The sequence below is a fragment of the Oryctolagus cuniculus genome, chromosome 6 (assembly GCF_964237555.1).
Source record: "Oryctolagus cuniculus chromosome 6, mOryCun1.1, whole genome shotgun sequence".
NCBI lineage: Eukaryota > Metazoa > Chordata > Mammalia > Lagomorpha > Leporidae > Oryctolagus > Oryctolagus cuniculus.
In genome coordinates, this window is record NC_091437.1 from 83,074,055 (window position 1) to 83,098,677 (window position 24,623).

The window sequence follows — 24,623 nt, forward strand, 5'->3', positions numbered from 1 at the left end:
TCATAGTCAACATTGGAGAAGAGCACCTACACATGATGAAATGGGTCTTTGATGGTGAGAAAATGAACATTTCAGTCCTGCAGGAAGTATTTTCATGAATGAATGGGTGTCCATAGCTGCACAAAGAGAATTAATGGGAGAGACAGCACAATCCATGCAGCACACCAAATTCCAACCCACAGGCTTGGAAATGTAAGCCTCACCTTTTTCCCTTTGTTTTTCCTACTCCATGCAAAGGAAGGCTTTCTAACACATCCTGTTATCAACCTGAGGCTCAGTGAGTAGTAATATTCACTTTAAGCAGTTGTTGACTGGAGCTCTTTGAGACTTTATCTTGTGGCCTTTTCCCTTTCTGCTCAATGTTCCTTTATCTGCCTGACAGAGAGGCACAGCACTTGAATGAAGTGTGATTGATGAATTACCCTTTGTAAATTCTGCATTAGATGTAAGATCGAAAACCAAAGTAATTCAGGTGACAACTCTTATTTTGCCTGCAAAATACAGCTTTAGTAATTAACATTTGTTTAGTCAATAATTTCACTTACATGAGAACATGAAATCTATTCATTTTTTTAAAAAAAGAGCCATGTAGAATCATATAAATTTAAAAGTCAAAAACTTTTTAAAAGTGCACTGTTGCTTACAGAAGTTTGCATAGTATTCAGTAAGCAAGACACACCATAACACTAGCTCTCAAGATAGATTAGAATGACATTATGTGAAAATAAAAACAGATGTATAAGGTGCCAACTTTCCTATTTTTTTTCAACTTTCCTATTTTGATCTGGACCAATTATTTGGGGGGTAGAAAGCACAGTAAAATGTTCTTCAGTAGCCTCCCTTAAGAAAGAAAAACAAAATTGTGCTTTTTAAATTATTATTATTCATGTATTTCCAAAATTACTGAGGAATATTTGAATTTGTTCATTAAACTAATGAGATAAATAAGTTTGAAATGTTGACAACTTAAATGTGTAATTTTCATTTTCATCAAATATACGAGTCTTCATTCTGAGTGTATAATAAGGAGCTATTCTGGGATTGATTGGCACTCACTCTTGGGAAGCAGAAATAGAGTATGGCTAAGGAAATTTAGGACTATGGGGACAGTCTATTACCTGTGCCAAGAAGAAAGATGTCATAAATAACAGTTGTCTGCTTAGATATTACCTAGGAGAACCTGTCCAGCTTTTGCATTCTGGGCAATTTAATTAAGTCCTTCTTATTGGTGGAACAGAACAGTTACCCTGACTGCTTGCTGTTCTCCGTGCTTTGTATGCTGCTATCTTTTGGGGTTTTTGACACAGCCTAATAGTACCATTCTGATCTTTATCAAATTTCTGAACAATTGAGAAATAAGACAATGGGATAAAGCAAATGAAGAATAAGGCACTATTGAAGAACATAGTTCACATCCTCAGACAAGTGAGCTTCTCCATACTGGTCCTAAGAGTTCATTCAAGGCAGCTTGACTAAGCACAAGTCAGGACAAGGGAAGACCTGCCTCTCACCTCTCTCTGATCCTTCTCTCCCTGCAAAAAAACCTTTCCTAGAGGGAAAAGCTACGGAGCGCTTATTCCTAAAAGGCGACTCATCCGAAACCAAAGTGTCTGGACTCCGACGCTCAGATTCTCCTTCCAGAATCACCAGATGCGTCATTGCATAGCCCCAATGTCCTGTAGATACGACTAAGAGACATAGAAATAATCTGAGTTTTTCCATATGGAAGAACACATCAGGCTGAATTCATCCTCTAATTCTGTCCTCACTGAAGTCAGGTGTTTCTTGTATCAAGAGTTGGGGGTCTGTGACGCTCCAATTTTATTGTGTAATGCAAGGAAGGCATGCAGGTTTCATCTTGCATGATCAACTGAATTTCTGTGAGAGTCTTCCTGTAGCATTCTTTGGTGGGGATGATGAAGACAGAGCCATTTTCTGCAAAGTGGACCTATGACTTGGTAGAATCAGTCATAGATAGTTGGAAGAAATTAGTTACCAAGAATGTGCTGCCAGTTTCTCTTCATAACTCCCGGGCCCTGTGATCAGAGTCCTGTGAGGACTGGAACTGTTCAAGGAAACTGGAGAAATCTGTGTAAACTGGAATCCAAATCCACTGCTGTGATGGCTTCCCATAAACATTTATATTATGCTGTTTCACACTCAGTAGTATCCCCATTGCCTCCGGGATCAGAGTCAAATGCTCAGCTTGTACACCAGTATTTCTCTCCATATGCTTCTTGTTAGTCTGCTGTGCCAGTCACCATGGGCTGTAGCTCCTGTCTCATAAAATAGACAAACCCACCTCTGCAGAGCCATTCACCTCCATGGGTATGTCTTACCTGTAGAAATAGTTAGAAAGTAAGCAGTGTATGAAGACTTTAAAATTGGTTGAACACCCATGCATTTTACTTGGGAGATGGTTCATGGTTTCATTAGAATTTTCAGAAGATCTGAGCCTCGAGAGGAAAACAACTCAGCTCTACAGAAATCTCTGGCCCAGACAATGGGCCTAATTGTAGTTCATTGTTCCATGTGCTTTCCTAAAACAGCCTCCTGTCTTAAGTCCTTTCTCTTGGACCACTTTCCAATATAGAAATAGGTAACAGGAGTCATGGGAAGATATTTTGTGCGTCCTGATTGCTTGGAAATGGCCTTTTACCATGCTCTGCTACAACTCTCACTTCATTGTCATCATCTATACTGCCGTTAAGCATAGACCTGAATCTTTGCTTAGACTCCTACAAATACCATCAACCCTACAGGTTGACTTTTGGAAATTTCCAGTGGCCTTGCTCACTGAGAATTTTTTTAATTTTGCTTTTATACTAAACAACTAGGTGAGCACTTTTCTCCATGTGAACTGGGTGAATTTTGATGATAATAGATTTTCCCAAGAACTCTGAGTGCTGCCCACATAGGAGGCACAGAAGGGAACAGTGGATGAGGTTCATAATATCGTCTATTAGGTCAGAAATGCCTGCTTGCCAAATGTTTGCTACAGTTAGTGGATGCAATTTTTAACATAGGAAAAAGTAAACCACTATTGATTCACAGTCTCCGTCTGTTTTGGAACTATAAAAAATCCCTAGACTGAACATTTACTGGGATCCTTTCTTTTCAAATCTTGGTCTGTAAAAGCTGTAACCAAGTTATGAGAGAAAGCTGAAATCTGTACTTTTCTCCTCATAAATTTTTGAGATTTCCAATTTTCCACTGAGCTCTGAAGATTACTGGAAGGACTCTTACTATAATGTTTGCAGTACTTTGAATATAATCCCATCTGAAAAAATGGGAAAACCTAAAACAAAGGAAACAAAGCCAGTTGCTGAAGCCAAGACCTCAGAAAAGGCTCTTTAATCAACCATTTTTAGAATGCTCCATTCTTGAAAAAATAATCAAGAACTGTTTCATCAACTTGAATTTATGAGAAATATTAGGGAAAAGGAAGAGGGTACATGAATGTGAAACTTGACTCCGATTGTTCTGCTAGGTCCTCTGGTCCTCATTTCCTTCCTTGAAGTGAAATTTTCCTTGAGAGTCAAATCCCTGCAGATAGGAGGTGTGTGCTGGAACTGCCATGGTTCCTTCTCCATTTCTTTCCTCTATCTCTTCCTTCTTCTTCCTCAATGGTTCCTTCTCTGACTCACCCCAGGTCTAAATTATACTGTCCTTTTGTGGGACTTGTCATTTGCTTAGTGTCTGAGAGTTTCTTATAAAAGTATTGGAGAAGGGCTCACCAAGCCCCTTCTGGCCACAGCCAGGAGAGAAGCACCGTGGCACTGCTTGGCCACACGGGTTCCTCTCCTCTCCTTTCCTACCTGTGTCACACATAGGAAGAGAACTGCTCCCACCCACCCTCCAGAAAACAGAGCTGCTTATGCTGCCTTACCTCTCAGCTAACTGTGGGAGAGATGGACTCCACCTTTTCACAAAGAAGAGCTGGTAGCTTCTGTGAAGTTTTCCTGCACTCAGAGTTACAGACACACACACACACACACACACACACACACACTGCTGGCCAAACCTTCAACCCCCTTTGGACACATCCTTCAGGACTTGGGAGGTTCTGAGGGAGTATCACCTCCCCCACCTCCTCAGGAATGCATCGCTAATAACTCCCTCACCCCAAGCAAGCCAGTTGGGCTCAGTTGAACTTGGAAAGTTTTCAAGTCAGAACTCTCTTGCTTTAGGCTGTAGGCCACAAAATGGTGTTTGAATCAAATTCCTGAATTTTTAGTTATAGCAGTAATAAATTCTTTCTTATCTCAAATTGTACCATTTAAAATAATTTGGATTGCTTAATTAGATAAAGCAGGTAATAAGTTAATTTGCTTACTTGTATCATCTATGTCAGTTTGGTAAATTTTGCTGATAATTGCCATTCACTAGAGAAGTCAGAGGGTTGAACAAATGCTCCTCTTCTGTTTGTATTTCAGTGGTTTAATAAAAAAGAAAATAATCAGTTGAGAGGTCTTAAGTTACACTTAAATAACAGAAAAAATATTATTTTAAAGGAATTTCTTAGTAGAAATGCTGATGAACTGGCTGTTAGCTAAGAAGAATCCACTTATGAAAATATTTTTCCTGGTTTATGAAGCATCATTACATTTAGAAGAATGCTCTTGGATGAAACTGAAGTATCACAGTGCAATGCACAACTTCATCTGTATGATTGATATTTGTGCTGATCTTCAATCAATATTTCCACATAAAGAAGAAAGAAATTTCCCTTAGTTATAATACGTTGTTAGGATTTAATCTCTATTTCCATATCTGCATGCTATTTCCAAACCCACTTCATAGACTAAGGCAATGCAAAGGTAGTCATGAGACTCCCCGTTACAAACTGTGCATGTTGTGCTGATGTTAAAGTTTAAAATCCTGCTTCACAGTTACTTTCCATAAATACTGAATTTAGAATTTTTAAAATTTTTTTATTCACTTTACTTGAAAGACAGAGAGATGGATACAGAGGTTCATCTACTGGTTCACTCCTCAAAAGCTTGCAACAGCCAGGGCTGCCTGAGGCAAAGCCAGACACTCATAACTTAATCCAGGTCTCCCGTGAGGTTGGCAGGGACCTAAGTACTTGAAGCATCACCTACTCCCTCCCAGTAAGCTCATGAACAGGAAGCTGTGTTAGAGGCAATGAAGCCAGGGCACACAGATAAAGTTATGTGGGGGCCCTAAGCGGTGCCCTAACCACTGCACCAAACGCCCACTCCAGATCTTGAATTTGGTGCATTAAAAGAGGATGTCCTGTTTTAAATGGATGCCAACAATAGAGTCCAACTAACATCCAGCCAAATGACATTTTTCAACTTAAAAAAAGTTTATATAAATAGTGCAGTGAAAATTTTGACTTGAAAAATGTGGCTGCCTCCTAGGTCTCATGGTATAACAGGGGTACTATGAGCATGTTCTACAGTAACATTTGATCTCACAAACCGAGCCCTTCCCAGTCTTCTTTCACAGCTTAGTATAATTCTGATGCTTCCTTGATTCTCTGATCTATACCTAAAGTTTAGCTTGGGAGGATGCTTTAAATGTCCATTTCAGGGGCAGGAATTTGGCCTAGCAGTTAAAACAAAAGTTAAGATGCCCACATCTCCTATCAGGGTTCTATATACAGCTGCAGCTCCTGTTTACAGCTTCCTGCTAATGTAGGCCGTAGGTCATGACTCAAGTAGCTGGATCCTTGCCTGCAACATGAGAGATCGGATTGAGTTTCTGTCTTAGTCTCTGGCTGTACCCAGCCGTTATGGAAATTTAGGGACTGAACCAGTGGATGGGAACTATTTCTTGCATGTGTGTGCTCTTGCTTTCTCGCTCTCATAAGGAAAGAAGAAAGAGAAAAAGAGAGAAGGCAAGAAGGAAGGAATAAAGGGAGGGAGGGAGGGAGGTCCATTTGAGATGTCTCCAAGAAACAGGAAAATGGTGAACAACCTTCAAGAGGGCTGATTGGATAAGAGCCACATCATATGCAGCATTTAGACATAATTGTAGCAAATTGTTCAAAGGCTTATTGCTACTCCACCACCATTCATGTCCAATAGGTTAAATCAAAGACTAAAAGCGGACAATTGTGCATCATTTGTTCTTCATTTACCAGCAGGAAATTATTGTTTGGTGTCCATTTTTAATAGTGTAAGCAGAGGTTCCCTAATATTCTGATAAAGTTGCTGCACTTAATGCCAAGGTGGTATGGACCAATAGGGATACAATGCAAATCTGGAAAAGCTGCTCCAGTTAATAAACTTCAAGGTTAGCAAACAATAATCCTTGTTCTGTTCAATTGTATCAGCGCCAAGGACATGGTTTGGGGTGGCCTTGTTTTTTAAAATCATAGCCCTTGAGAACTTTGTGTTTAAACTTTATCAGTGACTGCAAGAACAGAATAAGTGAACTGTACTCCAAGACAGAGCAGAATGCTGAGCATCTGAGACAGTCCTGCTGCTATTTGGCCACAATGGAAATCTTTTCCTCTGGTTGAACCAGTCATCATCTTCCCCCTTCTATCTAAACCCTGCCCTTTTAATCAGTGGGCGATACTTAAGACTCGCGCACACAGTGTCTGGTAAGACTGTGTTCTCAAAGATAAGTATTTCTTGCCAGTAAGAATCATAATTTTAATTTTGTCTTGACCTTGTTTTTGCACCCCTATGTATTTTTCTGGTCACACTTTTGTGCTTGAATTTCCTGTGTAGACAGAAACTTTGGAGCATGAAGACACTGTAATTGTACCTGTTTGCTTTCATGATGATGTCTTAAACTACTCTCTCAACTACTATTCAAATGTAAATATAGACGACTTTTCACAAGTATGTTGTTACAATTACAAAATGCAGACACATTCTGTAAAGTACTTACATATGTTAGTTACTGTGTACTGTGTTTCTCTTTAGATTCTATCCTAGAAAGAAAAAGTAATATTGCAGTTATGGGCATTATGAAAATAGATGGATTTTAAAATGCTTGTCTATCACTTTGTTGTTTTTTTTTTTTATCTTTTATTTAATGAATATAAATTTCCAAAGTACGACTCATGTGTTACAATGGCTTCCCCCCCCATACCGTCCCTCCCACCCACAACCCTCCCCTTTCCCACTCCCTCTCCCCTTCCATTCACATCAAGATTCATTTTCGATTATCTTAATATACAGAAGATCAGCTTAGTATACCTTAAGTAAGTATTTCAACAGTTTGCTCCCACACAGAAACATAAAGTGAAAAATAATAGATGATTTTTTTAAAATGATGATGAAATCAGATCAGACCTATTGTCATGTTTAATCCCAGTGAGAGTCAAGTTGGGAATTGATAATTTCTTTCTTTTTTTTTTTTTTTTTACAGAAGATCAGTTTAGTGTACATTAAGTAAAGATTTCAGTCGTTTGCACCCCCATAGAAACACAAAGTGAAATATACTGTTTGAGTACTCGTTATAGCATTAAGCCTCAGTGTACAGCACGTTAAGGACAGAGATCCCACATGAGGAGTAAGTGCACAGTGACTCCTGTTGTTGACTTTACCAATTGACACTCCTGTTTATGGCATCAGTAATCTCCCTATGCACCAGTTATGAGTTTCCAAGGCTATGGAAGCCCCTTGAGTTCTCCGACTCTTATCTTGTTTAGACACAGTCATAGTCAAAGTGGAGGTTCTCTCCTCCCTTCAGAGAAAGGCACCTCCCTCTTTGAAGACCTGTTCTTTCCACTGGGATCTCACTCACAGAGATCTTTTTGCCAGAGTGTCTTGGCTTTCCATGCCTGAAATACTCTCATGGGCTTTTCAGCCAGATCCGAGTGCCTTTAGGGCTGATTCTGAGGCCAGAGTGCTATTTAGGACATCCGCCATTCTATGAGTCTGCTGAGTATCTCACTTCCCATGTTGGATCACTCTCCCCTTTATTTATTCTATCGGTTGGTGTTAGCAGATACTAGACTTGTTTATGTGCTCCCTTTGACTCTTAGTCCTTTCATTATGATCAATTGTGAACTGAAATTGATCACTTGGAGTAGTGAGATGGCATTGGCACATGCCACCTTGATGGGATTGTTTGAAAGAAATGGAATTTTTCAAGACCATGCAACTCATAAATTTAAAAAAAGGAATGCAAAATCATACATAACTTTTGAAAACTATCAATTTAAAGGCACTATTCACCATCTACATAATAGATGTTAGAGTAGATATGTAAGTATGCACACAAGAGAACTTTTTCTAAAAGAATGGAAATTCTGGGGCTGGCACTGTGGCATAGCAGTATGGGCGCTGGTTCAGGTCCTGACTGTTCCACTTCCAATCCAGCACCTTGTTAATGCACCTGGGAAAGCAGAGGATGATAGCCCAAGTCCTTGGGCCCCTATTCCCATGTGGAAGATTCAAAAGACACTCCTGGGCCGGCGCCGCGGCTCAATAGGCTAATCCTCCACCTGTGGCCCCGGCACACTGGGTTCTAGTCCCGGTCGGGGCACCGGATTCTGTCCCGGTTGCCCCTCTTCCAGGCCAGCTCTCTGCTGTGGCCCAGGAGTGCAGTGGAGGATGGCCCAAGTGCTTGGGCCCTGCACCCCATGGGAGACCAGGAAAAGCACCTGGCTCCTGCCTTCAGATCAGCGCGATGTGCCGGCCACAGCATGCCGGCTGCGGCAGCCATTGGAGGGTGAACCCACGGCAAAGGAAGACCTTTCTCTCTGTCTCTCTCTCTCACTGTCCACTCTGCCTGTCAAAAAAAAAAAAAAAAAAAAAAAAAAAAAAAAAAAGACACTCCTGGCTCCTGGCTTCAGATCAGTCCAGCTCCAGCCATTGCAGCCATTTTGGGGGTGAAGCAGCAAATGAAAGATTGCTCTCTCTGTCTTTCCCTGTCTGTCTCTATAACTCTGCCTTTTAAATAAATCAATCTTTTAAAACATTAGATTTTTAAAAAATAAATATATATTCTATTGAGAAATATAAAACTGATGCATACAAAATAATTTGGAGGAAAATGTAATACAAAATGCCATGATCCAGACTAAAATCAATGTGAATTCAATTAAACTATCATATCTGAAATAATCGCACTCCTTGGCATTATTTAAAACAAGAGACTGTCAATGAGAAATAAAAAAAATTTATCAGATTAAAAAAAAAAAAGACTCCTGAATCAGACTGAATGTATTATGATTTTGACCCTGTTACATGCCATGAAAAATACACTTCTAGGGCCAGTGTTGTGTCTAGTAACGTGTTGTCTGCAACATCGGTATCACTTATGGGCACCAATTGCTGTCCCAGCTGATCCACTTCCAATTCAGCTCCCTGCTGGTGGCCTGGGCAAAGTAGCAGAGGACAGCCCAGTGTTTGGATCCCTACTACCCATGTGAGAGACCCGGATGAAGCTCCAGGCTCCTGACTTTGGACTAGTCCAATCCTGGCTGTTACAGCCATCTGGGGAGTTAACCAGTAGATAAAGGGTCTGTGTGTACATGTGTGTGTGAGAGAGTGTCTGTCTGTCTCTCTATAACTCTGACTTTTAAACAAATAAATAAATCTTTTCTTTAAAATTTTTTTTAAATCAAAAGATAAATTACACACTCATGGTTGATTTGATTGTTATTGTTGTGTTTTAGAAGTTTCTAATATATGTGATTAGGTACTTTTTGAGAAAAGAAATCTTATTGACCTGATAAATCAACAAGGTATTCTGATTGAAGAAGAAAAAATTAGGATTTAACAATATCATATAGCCATCTTCCAATGAGCAAGTTTTGTAGCATTAATTTTTTTTTTTTTTTTAATGTTGTTCTGGCTTTAATGGGAATTATCAATCCCCTGAGGACATAGTTTATTTGTTTTGTTTTTTGTTCCCAGAAACCTTTTATTTAAGGAATACAAACTTCATACATTTCATAATTACTACTTTAGGAACATGGAACGTGGTGATTCTTAAAACTTACAAGATACTTTATGGTGCAGAGTCCTGGTCCTTGAACCCTAGATCTACTCAGAATCTGAGGAAAGGTTCCTATTTATTTGAATAATAAGTGAGTTCCCCGGTGATACTGATGCTATTTTAGGGAACACACATAGAGAAATACAACCCAAAGAAGTGAAAAGAGTTTATGGAAGACATGGTCTTTTATAACGTAAGAGAGTAAATGTTTCTCAATAGTTTACAAGCTAGGAAAAAAATACTTCATTAGTAGATCTAATCAGAAACTTTTATTATCCAACTTTTTTGAGAATATCAGCAAGTCTTTCTTAAACACACCTGGAGCATTTATAAATGTTGACCATGTTTAGTATGTTATAGTATGCCTATAAACTAAAACAAGCGGGAAATTAAGAAAAATAGAAATATTCCCTGAGCAGTGGGTTTTTAGACAATTATGACACTGATTGGGATACCCATATCCCATGGCCAAGTGCCTGGGTTCAAGTTCCTGTTCTGCTCTCAATTCCAGCTTCCTTCTAATTCACACACTGGAAGGCATCTGTGATGCCTCAAGTAATGGGGTTCTTGCATCTCACACAGGAGACCTGAACTGAGTTCCTGTCTCTTGGCTTTGACCTAGCCCATTCTAAGCTATTGTAGGCATTCTTGGAGTGAACCAGCAGGTGGGAGCCCACTCTCTCCTCTCTCTCTCATTCTCTCTCTCCCCTTCAAATTAACAAAATAAATACTTTTAAAAAAATAAATACACTTTAGTAGTTGAGCTATACTTTCAAATAATGATAAATTAGAAAGCACTTAGAACTAAGTGTAAATATGATACAATGAGACTTATGAAGTATCTTAACAAACACTCTAAGAGAAATATGTGGCCTTAAAATTCTTATGTTGGGAAAGAGGAAAGGCTGTAATTTAATGAGTTAACTGTCAAAGTTAGGACATTGCAGAAAAACAAAAGCAATTGACTGAGTCCATCCTGGCAATCTACAATGACACAAGAATTCTACAGTAGTCTTCCTTTTACTTCTTCCAGTCAACTGTGGCCCAAAAATGTCAGATGAAATATTCCAGAAATAAACAACTCATCCACTTTAAATTGTGAGTCATTCCAATACTGTGATGAAATCTCATGTCTCTGGCTCCTTCTCGTCATGGATGTGACTCACCCCTTTGTCCAGCTCTACCCAGTACCTGCCCCTTCCCCATTCAGTAGCTGTTGCAGTTGTGAGATGGACTCTAGTGGAATCGTAGTACTTGTGTGACCTTTATTTTACTTCATAGAGGTCCCAGTGTGAGAAGTCGCGATGGTGGTAATTCAGGTGTGCCCAAAAAAGCCATAAGGTGCTTCCTTTAAGTATAGATGAAGTATAATAAACTATTCTGAGACAATGAGAAGAGACCACATTCACATAACTTTCCTACAGTATATTGTTATAGTTGTTGTATTTTATTATTAGTTATTTTTGCTAATCTTACTGTGTTTAATTTATAAATTATAAATTTATGGTAGGTCTGTATTTGGTGAAAAAATATGTGTAGGGTTCAGTACTTTCAGGCATCAATTGGAGGGTCTTGGATTGTACCTCCATAGATAGGGGCAACCACTGTACTGAATAATGAAATGTTAGCAGTCAGGAACTAGACAGTGACGTCATACACCATCATTGCCAGTTAATGCTGTTCCAGGGACTAAACCAGACCTGCATACGTTATGCAAGATTTCCAAATGTCAGCACTTCCACAGCCACAGTGCCAGCCTGCAGTGCCACCTTGTGCAAACAGAGCCCCCCCCCCCCCCCGACACACACACACACCTGTTTTCTACTGGAGAGGTCCTTTATACTCAGCCTCTTGGAGGGTAATTAAAGTTTGTAAACATTTAACAGAGAGCACCAGTCCAAAAGGATCTCTGTGGATCGAAGCTGACCCTAAGTCCTTGGAGAAGCAGAGGGGCCTGGGACATGTCACGATTCTTCAACCAGAGTTTAGGGGGCAAACTGTAGCCACTGAGCTCAGTGGTAGAGGCAGCTCCCCATGCCCGTGACTTCTATGGTGTCCTGACAACCCCAGCAGGGGAGACACTTCACCAGCAACTTCTCTCAATCCTGCCACATGACTGAAAATTCCCATTTCTCATTTCTGAGAAAATTCAAGCCCATTGCTCTCAGCAAAAACCTGTGACATATTATTCCACACTGGGTAGCTCAGAACAGCAGAAAGGAACTCTCCTACAATCCTGGAGACCAGAAGGTTAAAACCAGTTTCACTGGGACAAAATCAAGGTGTCAGCAGAGCCAGGCATCTTCTAGAGACCCTAGGGGAGAACCCATCCCATGTCACTTCCAGCGTCTGGTGGCTGCCTGAATTCTTCAGTTTGTGGCCACATCACTCCAACTTCGGCCTCTGTGGTCACATCACCTTCCTCTCCTGTGTGCCATCCGCCTCTGCCTCTCTCTTAGAAAGGTAACTTGGGCTGGCGCCGCGGCTCACTAGGCTAATCCTCCGCCTGCGGCACTGGCACAACGGGTACTAGTCCCAGTCGGGGCGCCGGATTCTGTCCCAGTTGCCCCTCTTTCAGTCCAACTCTCTGCTGTGGCCCGGGAGTGCAGTGGAGGATGGCCCAAGTACTTGGGCCCTGCACCCCATGGGAGACCAGGAGAAGCACCTGGCTCCTGCCTTCGGATCAGCGCGGTGCACCGGCTGCAGCAGCCATTGGAGGGTGAACCAACAGTAAAGGAAGACCTTTCTCTCTGTCTCTCTCTCTCTCTCTCTCACTGTCCACTCTGCCTGTCAAAAAAAAAAAAAAGAAAGAAAGAAAGGTAACTTGTGATGAGATTTTATAGTCCACCCAGCTACTCTAGAGTCATTTCCCCAGGGCAAGATCATTAATTTAATAACCAGCAGGAATGCCTATTTTTCTTACAAGGTATCATTGGCAGGTACCAGGAAATAGGACCTGATATTTTGGGTGATCACTAACCAGCCTGCTGCAGCGAGTGACCAGGAGCCCTCTCTAAATTGCATGGCAAGCTCTGTGTAAGATGATATCGCAGTCTGTTTTTGAGACTTTCACAAAATACCCAGCACTGGGTAATGCATCAGGATAAGAAGTTTATTTAGCTTGCAGTTCTGGAGATTCAAGAGCACTCGGTGAGCATCTGCTGGGCTCTAGTGGGGGCTTCATGTCAGATGGCCTCACAGTGTGGAATGGAGATCACGGGCAAGACAGGAGGACAAAGGGGTTCAGGGGAGAGACCAGGCTTACTTATCACAACCTGCTCTTATGGCATCTCCCACAACAGTGAGAAAGCACTCTCCTGAGAAAAGCATTAATCCCCCTTAAAGACCTAACAGCCTCCCACCAGGCCCTACCTCTCCAACCAAGCGATAGTAGATTACAGTGGGATGGGTGTTGATGTGCAGCAAGTCAAGCCACCACCTGGGATAGCTGTATCTTAGTTCAAAGTCCCAGCTGCCCCACTTCCAATCCAGCTTTTGGATAATGCATCCGGGGAGGCAGCAAACGATGGCTTGTGTACCTGAATCCCGGCCGCGCATCCACTCATGTGTGAGACTTGAGTCTGGTCTCAGGGCTTCAACCTGGCTCAGCTACTGCCGGCATTTGGGGGAGTGAATGGAAACATGAGATCTTTCTATCTTTCCCTCCCACTCTCACTTGATCTGTGTGTGTGTGTGTGTGTGTCTGCCCCTTAAGTAGGTTAAAATACATAAACATTATTAAAAGGCAGCAATAAGTTTTGCTCCTATAGCCCAAGGAGTGATAATGCCTATGGCTGCCATTAAAGGAGTATGTGGCCACAGCTGTACAAATGCTACTGGAGTATCCAAAAGGATACTCAATTTAAGGGCATGTGAGCACGCTCACAAAATTAAGTGCCACTTGCACAGGAGGTCATGAAATCAGTGTTGAGCTGAGCCAGGGAAGATTGTGAAGCTATTTCTTTCAAAGGAGATTAGATTTGCAGACAGTGTTCCTTAATTACTTCATCTTAGTGAAAATTATGGAACCCATATCAGACGACTGATGTTTTAACACGGTCTGTTGTGTTGCAAGGAGCAGTGATCTACTCGGGAGAGAAGATTAGGGTGGGGTTATTGTAAGACTGTGCACAGGATGGCTGCAAGTGAACAGCAGGCAGATCTAAAGTTCTTCCTCCTCACCCTCGCCCTGACCCTGTGCATTTGTCTCCACAACTCTAGGTGCACAATGTGTTCCTCCAGATTTACCCATTCTTCAGAACTTCAGTTTGAACACGACCCATACTGGTTATCCCACTCAATCCTTCTCTGTATGGCTACTGATAATTCTCTTCTAATTGGATGACTTCAAAAGACTCAAAGTTTGATCACTTCAGCTTATTATTATTATTTTTAATCAGAGCAGCAGTCAGAGCTATGCATTATCTGACCTCGGGGTCCTTTCCTCTCAATTCCCACGATGGACAGGATAGGGAAGCAATTAAGTCAGGGTCAAGGGTTAATAAAACACACCACTGGGTAGCAGGGGCTGTGTTCAGAGAAAAGTCCCCCAGCCCAGGAGTGTATGTGGGTGGGCACACACTCTGACCTATAGCAACTACAATCTTCTGTTAGAAATTTGGATCACTCAAATTCAAGTAACTCCTCAAAAACCAGCATCAATATAAAGGTTAAAAATCTTAAAAAGCAAAACATGCCATCTGTTTGGTATAATATAAGCATTTGCTAACGAATAGATTTTTAAATATAATTATGCTCAAAATTTAATGTCACAGTCACAGTATATTACTGTATTCTTTCTTCATCTCTACTCTTTCCAAACCGTCAAGACACTTAGTAAAAGTACTGGTACCTTTAGTCTTACCTTCCAACCTCCTTCCTCTGTTCACTTCTCGCTGACCCCCCTGAGTGGACGACTGGACTCCACAAGGCTTATGATCCAAAGAAGAACACTTCTTATCTCCTACCCAGCTGTGTCTAAACCACCTTATTCTAAAAAAGAGACCAGATGCCTTGATTTCTGTTAAGTGGGAGGCCTGTTTTTAAATAGAATGAAGAAAATGAATGAAAAAAGAGGGGAACTAGCATAGAGTTGAAAACACCAAAATCATATCAAAGAGGTGACGTGGTTCTTGATAAGTGTGATATCACCTAAAGGGAAGACAAACTTAGACACTAATTTTCATCCACTCAGCATTGTGCATTGTGCATTTCACTATGAACTGAAAACAAAGCAAGGCACTTTGACGGGAGAATCCCTGAAATTCCCTCGGCAACTGAAAAAAAAAAAAAAAACTAGACAAATTTACACTGTTACCTCCATATGGAAACAGAAGATTGCACAGAAATTAGCCCGACTGCTTGAAGGATTTGGAAACATAGTCTCGGGCACTTAGGACGCGTTTTGCTAAATTGATCCCATCTCCAGTTTTTGAGAGATATCTGGCAGAGAAAAGGGACAATCCTAGCATATAGAAAATTATGCTCCCACAAGAACTGGAGCCTAGTAGTTTGAAACACTTTTAGGATGGATGGAACTTTTAGGATGGGAGTCAAGCGCAAAGAGTAAGATTGAGGTAAGAAGGGCACACTGAGGCCAGGTGAGGAAGGACCTGGACAAACAGCCGAAGAATTTGGATTTACTTTGCATTCATGGAAGACACCAAAGGTGTTAGAAAGGGAGAAATGACCAAACTTGGGTTTGGTGAAGGTAGAACAAGAGTAAAGGAAAATGGCAAAAGGTCAGCTGGCAGGAAATCATCAGAGAGGCCTTTATAACAGTGCAATAGCAACTCACAGAGCTGACACAAGGCTTGGAGATAGTGGGGTTGGCTTGAGAGACAATTGGGAGAGGATGGGAAAGATTTGTGAGATGTTTCAAAGATACTTCAACTGAGATTTTTCACACTGGGTGAGAAGAGAAACTTTGCATTTATTTAACCTGGGCTTGCTAGTTTGCATGGACAATGCTGTTAACTGAAATACCCACAGGACAAAGACAGGAGTTGACACAGGTATGGAGAAGCTGGCTAAGGACAGGGATGAGTGAAAGAACTAACAGTGAATTCAGACAGGATCGAGTATTATTTAAAGTGAGGCAGAGCAAATCCTAAAAGCCATTGGGTTATCGAACTATATACTTAAGTGAATGAATTGTATGGCACGTGAATTTTATCTCAATGAAGCTATTTTTTGAAAACCAGGCCAGGAAGGAAGACTCCACCAAAGTCATAGAGCAAAGAGATGGAATTTCAAGGAGGAAGTGAATACCTTTATATTTTTTCTTACTTTTCCTTCCTTTTCATTGTGAAAACCCATACTCCCCTGTCATTCCTAATTCTATTTCCAATTTCAAGTTTTGTAGTTCCTAATCTCTACCAGGAACATCCTGTAACTCATTTTTATTGGAACCCAAATTATGATAAATCTGATTCAGTAGTAAATTCACATATGCTGAAATTTCTCATAAAAGAGTTATATGTAGAGAGAAATTGTAATTTTTATTTCACCTAGCATATGTAGAATGTGACAAAATTTAATGCATTGTATAACACAGTAAAATGCTTTGTTTGCTTAATTTTTGAAGATTTTCTTAAAGAACCACATCAAGGAATTTTAAGAATGAAGTTTTTAATTTGATATGTAGAACCACATGTCAACACTTGTTGAGAAAAATTCTTTGTATTGGATAAATTCACAATCATGAATGTTTTGACACAAGTGATAAAGTACAGAGTCACTGACCAATGCATGGCAGACAGAAAAAGTGGTTTCAAACTAATACTGGTATGTGCTAGAAGATGATGATACTAAATTGTCCATATGAAAGAACTAAGTTGTCAAGAGAATAACACTGAAATAGCACTGTGCTCTAATTTTTAAAAGAGGAGTGTTATGGATTGCATGTTTGCATCTCCCAACATTCGCAGTTTTCAACCCTAACTCCAGTGGGCTGGTACTGGGAGATGGGACATTGGCTTAGATGATGCCACGTGGGTGAGGCCTCCATGATGTCCTTATCCAGCTTGTAAGTAGAGAAAGAGACTGGAATGCTCTCCCTCCACCATCCAAAGACGCCATTGCAAGAAGACAGCATTCCACAAGCCAGGAGAAGCACCCTCACCAGAAGCCAAATTGGTTAGCACTTTGACCTGGAACTCTCAGCCTCCAGAAATGGAGGAAATCAATGTCTGTTGTTTAAGTCACCAAGTTTATGGTTTAGCAGAAACTAAACAAGATAATACAGGAAGGGAACACCCAATTCAGAGTGACCCTCAGGGCCGGTGCTGTGGTGCAGCAGGTTAAAGCCCTGGCCTGAAGTGCCAGCATCCCATGTGGGCGCCGGTTCGAGTCCCAGCTGCTCTACTTCTGACCTAGCTCTCTGCTATGGTCTGGGACAGCAGTGGAAGATGACCCAAGTCCCTGGGCCCCTGTACCCATGTGGGAGACCCATAAGAACCTTCTGGCTCCTGGCTTCATATCGGCGCAGCTCCAGCCGTTGCAGCCATCTGGGGAGTGAACCAGCAGATGGAAGACCTCTCTCTCTGTCTCTACCTCTCTCTGAAACTCTGACTTTCAAATAAATAAAATAAATCTTTAAAAAAAAAAAAAAACAGAGTGACCCTCTTACAGTGCAAGGCTGAGCACTGTCATGATCACCTTGCTCTCCCAAGCTTTCCCATCTCATCCAGAACAAAGCACAGGAGGCTTCCATGACTTTGAAGATGCCATGATCCACAAGTCACCCCTCCTTATGGCTTGAACCTGTCTTGCATTCTCTGTACTTCAATGGCATGCACTGTAGAAAGGAAGCAGGTATACACACACATATTTATTTCACACTATGGTTCAAAGTCATGAGCATCTGGATATATATCAAATATCTATTAGAAACTAATTTTCAGTGAGTAATGTTGAAATTCTATGGATATATATTTCTATATAAAACAATTTACATGAAAACGAACTTAGTTATGTCTCGCATTATTTCACACACACACTTTCTTTGTTATCTTTTTTCCCATCTACTGAACTTCCCACACTGCTCAATTGTCAACTCTGAATGCAGAGAATATATTTGCACCATTTGTATAAGTCTTACCCAATAGATTCAAGAGATGTCCTTATATATGTTGCAGAATATTTGAAAGCAAAGACAGGAATAAAGAGAAATACATAACATGGCTGAAGCAGTTGCCAATCACTATCAATCAGATTTTCCCACAATCATTTTGTCCAGTATTGTCTCTTCATAGAGTTTTGTTCTGATTAAATGTGTAAGTAAACAAATCATCAAAAAAATTTTAGTATTTATAATTTTTTGCCAAAAAACTCCAAATCTCTCTAGAGGTATCAGAACACACACACACACACACGTTTTAATGAGACTTTCCATTTCATAGTCTAAACAATATCCAGTTTATTTGGGAGCATATATCATAATTTTAAGAATGTAGACTGACTAAAGCCCAAGAGAATAAAATGTAGTGGAAAGTATATTCAGCATTATTGGAAATGTGCTTTATTGCAAAATAGTAAAGATTTATGGCTTAGTCATGCGGGTTAGCAATATAGTTTTCTCACTTTCTTTTACAAATAAATCATATTAACAATAGCTTTGTAAAACATCAGCAAGGTACATATATATATACCATTCTTAAGTCATATAAATAGTGAATAAAACATTATTGAAGCAATTAAAATTTACATTCAAAACTACCTAGTAAATGCACTTATAATTATTTTATTAGAGTTTGTGAAGGTTTCAATCCCTCTGACCTGAATTTAATTACTTCTTAATGTATTTTATGTATCTATTTAAAATTTTAAAATGTTTTACACAAGTTATTAATTGTATGCTATATCCTCTGAGTCTAGTTGAAGGCATATGAAATTAAGGACAATTAACCAAGAATAAAAGTTTGCTGTGTATTCTTTCATGTTTTGAATTGCACAGGGTATAATTATTGTTCATTTCTTCAAGGATAAATTCTCCAAGCAAAAACACAAAAATAGAGTTAACATCCAACCACAGGGTATTTATTGTTTATTATGAAAAGCAGATTCTATGACATAATATATTGAAAGGAAAATTCCAGTGTTTATAAAAATATTCTGACTACAAATTGTACATTATTTCCTTTGTCACAAGTTTTAAGAACACGAGTGGGATCTCAGTGCCATTCTCAGGGCCCTGGGGATGATGGCGTCAACACATAGGTTTTTCAGACCGAGGCTGTGTCGTGCGTGCATTGTCCCTAGCTGAGCTCTGTAGTGCCCCATGTGGATGCCTGTTCCTTTGCCCTTAAAGAAATCCATTTGCTCCTATTAGAAGTATAATACAAGAGGTTTTCAGAAATATGATGTAACTCTTAGATAGTATTCCTCCAATAATCCTGAGTTCAAGTAAGAGTACTTTCTTGTAGACAGAATCAAATTGGGAAACCAGGAACTCCTGGGAAAAATATGCAAAGCACCTAAACGGAAACAGTCCTGGAGCAAGACTCCTTTTCTGTGACTTTTTTTTTTTTTTTTTTTAAGATTTATTTATTTGAAAGAGTTACACAGAGAGGAGAGGCAGAGAGAGAGGTCTTCCATCTGCTGGTTCACTCCCCAGTCTGCCGCAACAGCTGGAGCTGGACCAATCCGGAGCCAGGAGCTAGGAGCTTCCTCTGGGTCTCCGATGCGGGTGCAGGGACCTACGGACCTGGGCTATCCTCTTCTGCTTTCCCAGGTCACAGCAGAGAGCTGGATTGGAAATGGAGCAGCCAGGACTCAAACTGTTGCCCATATGGAATACCAGCAATGCAGGCAGCAACCCATTTCCGTGACTTTTTTCAGACTTTCTTCGCCTCTGATTATTACTGGCCTCCTCAGCTAACTTCTGTCATGGTGGGTAGCGGTAGCAGGCAGTAGCAACCAGGGAAGAGAATCTGTATGAAGGGAACCCTTTGAGTTCAAGTTCTGTTGTCCAGAGCCTCTTCAAACAATCACCTCTTGGTATCCTCTGCTCTCTGGAAGCAGGCCTTTTGGAAGTAGGGTCAAATATATAGAAGTCGTAGATCAGGTACATAGTCCACCTTGGGGGTGTCAGGCCAGCTTTCTGTCCAGGAAGTTTCCCCTTCAGGTTTCCATAGCAAGAGAAACACCAATCAAAGGCTGTGTTTCCAGACAGGTCTGATGGAAACAAGGACTAACTCACACATGAACAACCTGTCAGTCTTCCCGTAACAGGAGGGATCTGAGTACTACTCGGTTCTCTTTTCCCCGAATTTCCATTGGTATCCCAGATGATACACAAAGAGTGTGTAGCAAACTAAGGATAGCAGATGTCGTGCTGCAGGACACAATCTTACTACTTCCTATGAATAAAGCTTGACTGAGAAACGGAATCATGGGTGACCCCACACTTAGGCCAGGACAGTCTAGTTGGAGAGAAGAAATAGGAGAACAGTTGATTTACTCCCAGTATCTCTTACCTAGTTAATTCATTCCTGTTAAGTTTCCATCTCTATTGGAAACATAGATCAAAACTGCCAGTGAAAAATACAGCCCACATCCTACAAGGTGAAGAAATTTTAGGAAAAAAACACTCTAGTTCTCAAAAAAAAAAAAAAAAAAAAAAGCGTGCTAAAGAATCTCAGTTTTTAAGGTACTGAGTCTGGACCACAAAGAATTACTTTTAAGCAAGGAGAATGCAGTAGGTAAAAGAGAATAATACAAAGCTCACTTCTTCCCTCAGTCTAAAAGAAGGGCACTGAATAAATATTGTATTAGCCAAGACTCCGTTGGAAAAGACAGAGACCTAAATTATTTTAAGTGAAACAGGGACATGGCTTGGCTTAGATCATCTATACTGGGAAAGGGCAGAGCTAACCATCTGGAGAACTATAGGGAATTTCAAAAGGTGTATGAAAAAGTGGAATTAAAATACATTTGTTTGGGTAAAAAAAATTTTTGAAATATATACAAGGGCTCCAAAAAGTTCATGGAAAATGCGTATTATGAAAAAACTGGTGCCCAAATAAACTTACATTCTAATTCCATTTCCATGAAATTCCTCAAGTATAGTCTAATATGCATAGTATTGCCAAGGATCTCTCCTCCCTCCCCTGTTTCTTCTTCCTTCACCTGGTTTCCCTCCATCTCTCCTCCCCTCTTTTGTTTTCTGTCTCCTTTTCTTCCCACTTTTCCCTCCTTCCTTTCTGCCTATCCGCTCTGTGCGGACACCCTTCACATAGTCATGGAACGGATCTTCCCGCAATCCTGTACTCGGCATCCTAAGGATTCCTACTGCAGAAAGGAGCTGTATTCCCTTCTATCATCTCCACTGGAATCTTGAAGAAGGACGACAGAGCAGTGTGGCTTAGATTACATGCCCATCTCTGTGAAAGGGGAGAGAGTAACAGGACCAGCATGACCTGGGTCACATAGCCCTGTCTCCATGGTTGCAGTGGGAGGAAAGCAGCAAGGAAATGAGAAATGCTGTTAGAAGAAATATAATACATTTATTTATGCTTATACAATAAATATATAAGGTAATGTATGTGTTACCCACAAATGCCTGCAAAGCTGCAGAAATGTGGGAGGTCAGTATTAGCCACTTCATACATTGTTTTCTGCTTTGTTGTACAATCATTGTGCTGTAATCAAAGTGTAGTACGCTTCACATATGTAAAATGTGCAATTTGATGAATTCTGACATCTGCATGCACCCTTGAAATCATCACCGAAATCAAGGTAACAAACATTTTCATCACCCAGAAAAGTTTCCTAAGGATCCTTTGTAATTGATCCCCCACAAACCTCTTAACCAGGAACCCACTGACCTGTTTGCTATCACAACAGATTAGTCTGCATGTCCTAGGATCTTGTAGAAATAGAATCTTTTTGGCCTGGCTTCTTTTCTCAAGATAATGAGTTACAGGATCATCAGTTGTTGTGTACATTTGCCCCTTTTTATAGCTGAATTGTATTGTAGTGCACAGATAGACCATGGTTTATCTATTCAATTGCTGATAGACATTTGGATTCTTGTTCTGTTTGGTGTTATTATAAATAAAGTTGTTATGAGTATTTTTGTGCACAGCTTTGTGTGATTCTATGCCTTTGTTTTTTCTTCAGTAATTACCTAAAAGTGGTTTAGTTTGGTTGGTTGGTGAGTTTACATTTAACTTTTTAAGAAATATCAGAATGGTTTCCAAATGTTTTATATTCTTGCCAAATAATTCATTTTCTCTTTCTACCAGCAATGTCCAAATTCTGGTTGCTCTGCATCTTTTGTCAACACTTGACATGAGAAGTCTTTAAATGATGCAAAATTGTATCATCATCATATCAAATTGCATTTTAATTGCATCATGTTTAGTGATGGTGAACATCTTGCAATGTGCATCTTGTCTCTTTTGTGGCAGTATATTCAAATCTTTTTAAATTGGATTTTTCTAGTATTAGCTGAAAGCAGCATCTTTTATGTTTTTGTTTTGAGTCATTTGTCCAAATGCGTGTCATAAATATTTTCACCCTGTGTCTTTCCATTTTTGTTTTCTTAATGATGTATTTCAAAGAATGAAGTTTTAACTTTTCAGTATAATCCAATTTATCATTTTTCTTCTATTTCCGTGCTTTTGGTAAAAGTTTTCAAAGGATTTCTCCACATATTTTAGTCTAGAAATCTTACAGTTTTAGATTTTAGATTTAACTCTACCACCCATTTTGAGATAAATTTTGTTTATTATGTTAGGAATGGAGATCCATTTTTCTTTTTTCATACAAATATCCAGTTAAGCTACCACCATTTGTTAAAAACACTTAGCTTTTTCTCATTGAATTTCTTTTTCATCTTTGTCTAAAGCCAGTTGCTAATAAATGTATGAGTTTATTTACAGAACATGGGAGCAATAAGAAACATCTCTGAGAACATCCTCCATTGCAAACATAAGCACATTTTGTTCCACTGATCCGAGGTGAAAGTTTCCATGAGTATCAAATTACCTGATGATTATAACTTTAGACTAAACCCTGAAATCAAGTAGGATAAACCGTCTGATAGCTGTCACTTCTTACAAAATTGTTTCATCTGGTACAGTCCATTTTAATTTAATACATATTTTAAAGTAAGTTCTTAAAATTTCACAAAAAATGCAGACTGAAAGTTTAATTGAGGTGTGTGACATCTATAGATTTATTTGGGGAAACTTGCATATTCATTATATTGAGTCTTCCAATCCATGAATAGTGTAATATATATATTATATATAATATAATGTATATTATATGTAATAGTTATATATCATTATATATTATATCACAATATATAATATATAAATAGATTATATATTTATATATTATATAATAAAATGTATTTATACATAATGATATATAACTATTATATAATATATGTTATATTATATATAATATATATACATATATTCCATCTATTTACTTAAGTCTTCTCTAACCTTGTGTACAATTTTTGTAGCTTACCCTGTCCCTGATCTCTCCTGGGTTAGACATATTCCTATGTTTCTGTACCACTCAGGGTTCAATCAGAGAAGTAGAATCATTCTTATGATGTGGGCATGATAATTTTAATTTTATTCCAGATTCTTGCCTCACACAAAGACAGGTATTATAGGTGCGGATATTTACAAAGGTACACAAATAGGAATAGGATTTATTTAGCAGTGAGAGAGAACCTACACATCCATGCATGAGTGTGGGCTGCTCTGTCCTGGGCTGGGCTGGGCCTAAATTCCTATTCCAGACTCTTGCCTCTTACTTAGAGAAGCATGCTAAGCACAGGCACAAACATGACGTGTACTGTGATAAAGTTTATTTACAAAGTGAGGAACACACACACACATAATCGCAGGCATTATTTAGGGAGAGTGGGCCAGGAAAGGTAAAAAGAGAGACTTTCATACCCTGTTCACTCTGGGTTCACATGGAGTGAGAGCACTCACTTCCATTTACCTGCCTTCTTATGAGCTTAAAAAGGGAAATAAGCACATGGTACCAGACCCGGGGAAGTGCATCCTGGGGAAAAGGTCATCTGATTGACAGCTGGTAGATAAGATGGGGGGAGGGTGGTAGTGTAGCTCATGATCTTAATCTAGCTACTAGACTTATCCCATGTCAGCTCCACTTGGAGAAATACTAGCCATGAGCCAGCCAGAATACATTGCCTGAAGGGAAAAAGGGTGAAGGAGGGTGGAGGAGAGGGTGGGAGGGAGAGAGTACTTCCAGCCATGGTCTGTGGCAAAAAGAGAGAACTTCCCAGCTGTTGGCCTCTTTTATGAGGAAGAGAGTGGTGACTCTACAGGTGTGAATTCACCTGGGAATTTTGTGGTAACTCCATAAATTCCACGTGGAGCTTAATATCCGTGTTTTCATGGTGTTCCCTCTTTAAGTCCTGGATGAAGCAGGTGCATACCAGGAAAAGGGACATTTTGACTGACCTTGTGGGTTTGCAGGGACTTCCAGCTCACATAGACCTAAAATAGCTACCTAGTTACACTACCTCAGTGTGAGGGTTCTTCAAAAAAGTGAATGGAAATGGAATTTTAAAGGCTTATTTTGGTGAGAATATTTTGGAATACATAGTTTTTTCACACTAAGCATTTTACATGATACTCTATGATATATATGATAATTTACCAGGATTTTGATATAATGCAATTGTGGGAGGT

At 39.8% G+C, this 24,623-nt stretch overlaps 1 long non-coding RNA gene across 1 annotated transcript in view; it reads right to left on the reverse strand.

The window, feature by feature from the left end:
- Positions 1-708: 708 nt before the first annotated feature.
- Positions 709-24,623, reverse strand: part of LOC103348027 (uncharacterized) — a 31,742-nt gene continuing 7,827 nt past the window's right edge. The window contains exons 2-4 of the long non-coding RNA XR_516485.3: positions 6,871-6,913; positions 4,337-4,421; positions 709-2,339 (exon numbers count right to left, since the gene is read on the reverse strand). This is a non-coding gene — a long non-coding RNA (uncharacterized lncRNA). The remainder of the gene's footprint in view (positions 2,340-4,336; positions 4,422-6,870; positions 6,914-24,623) is intronic.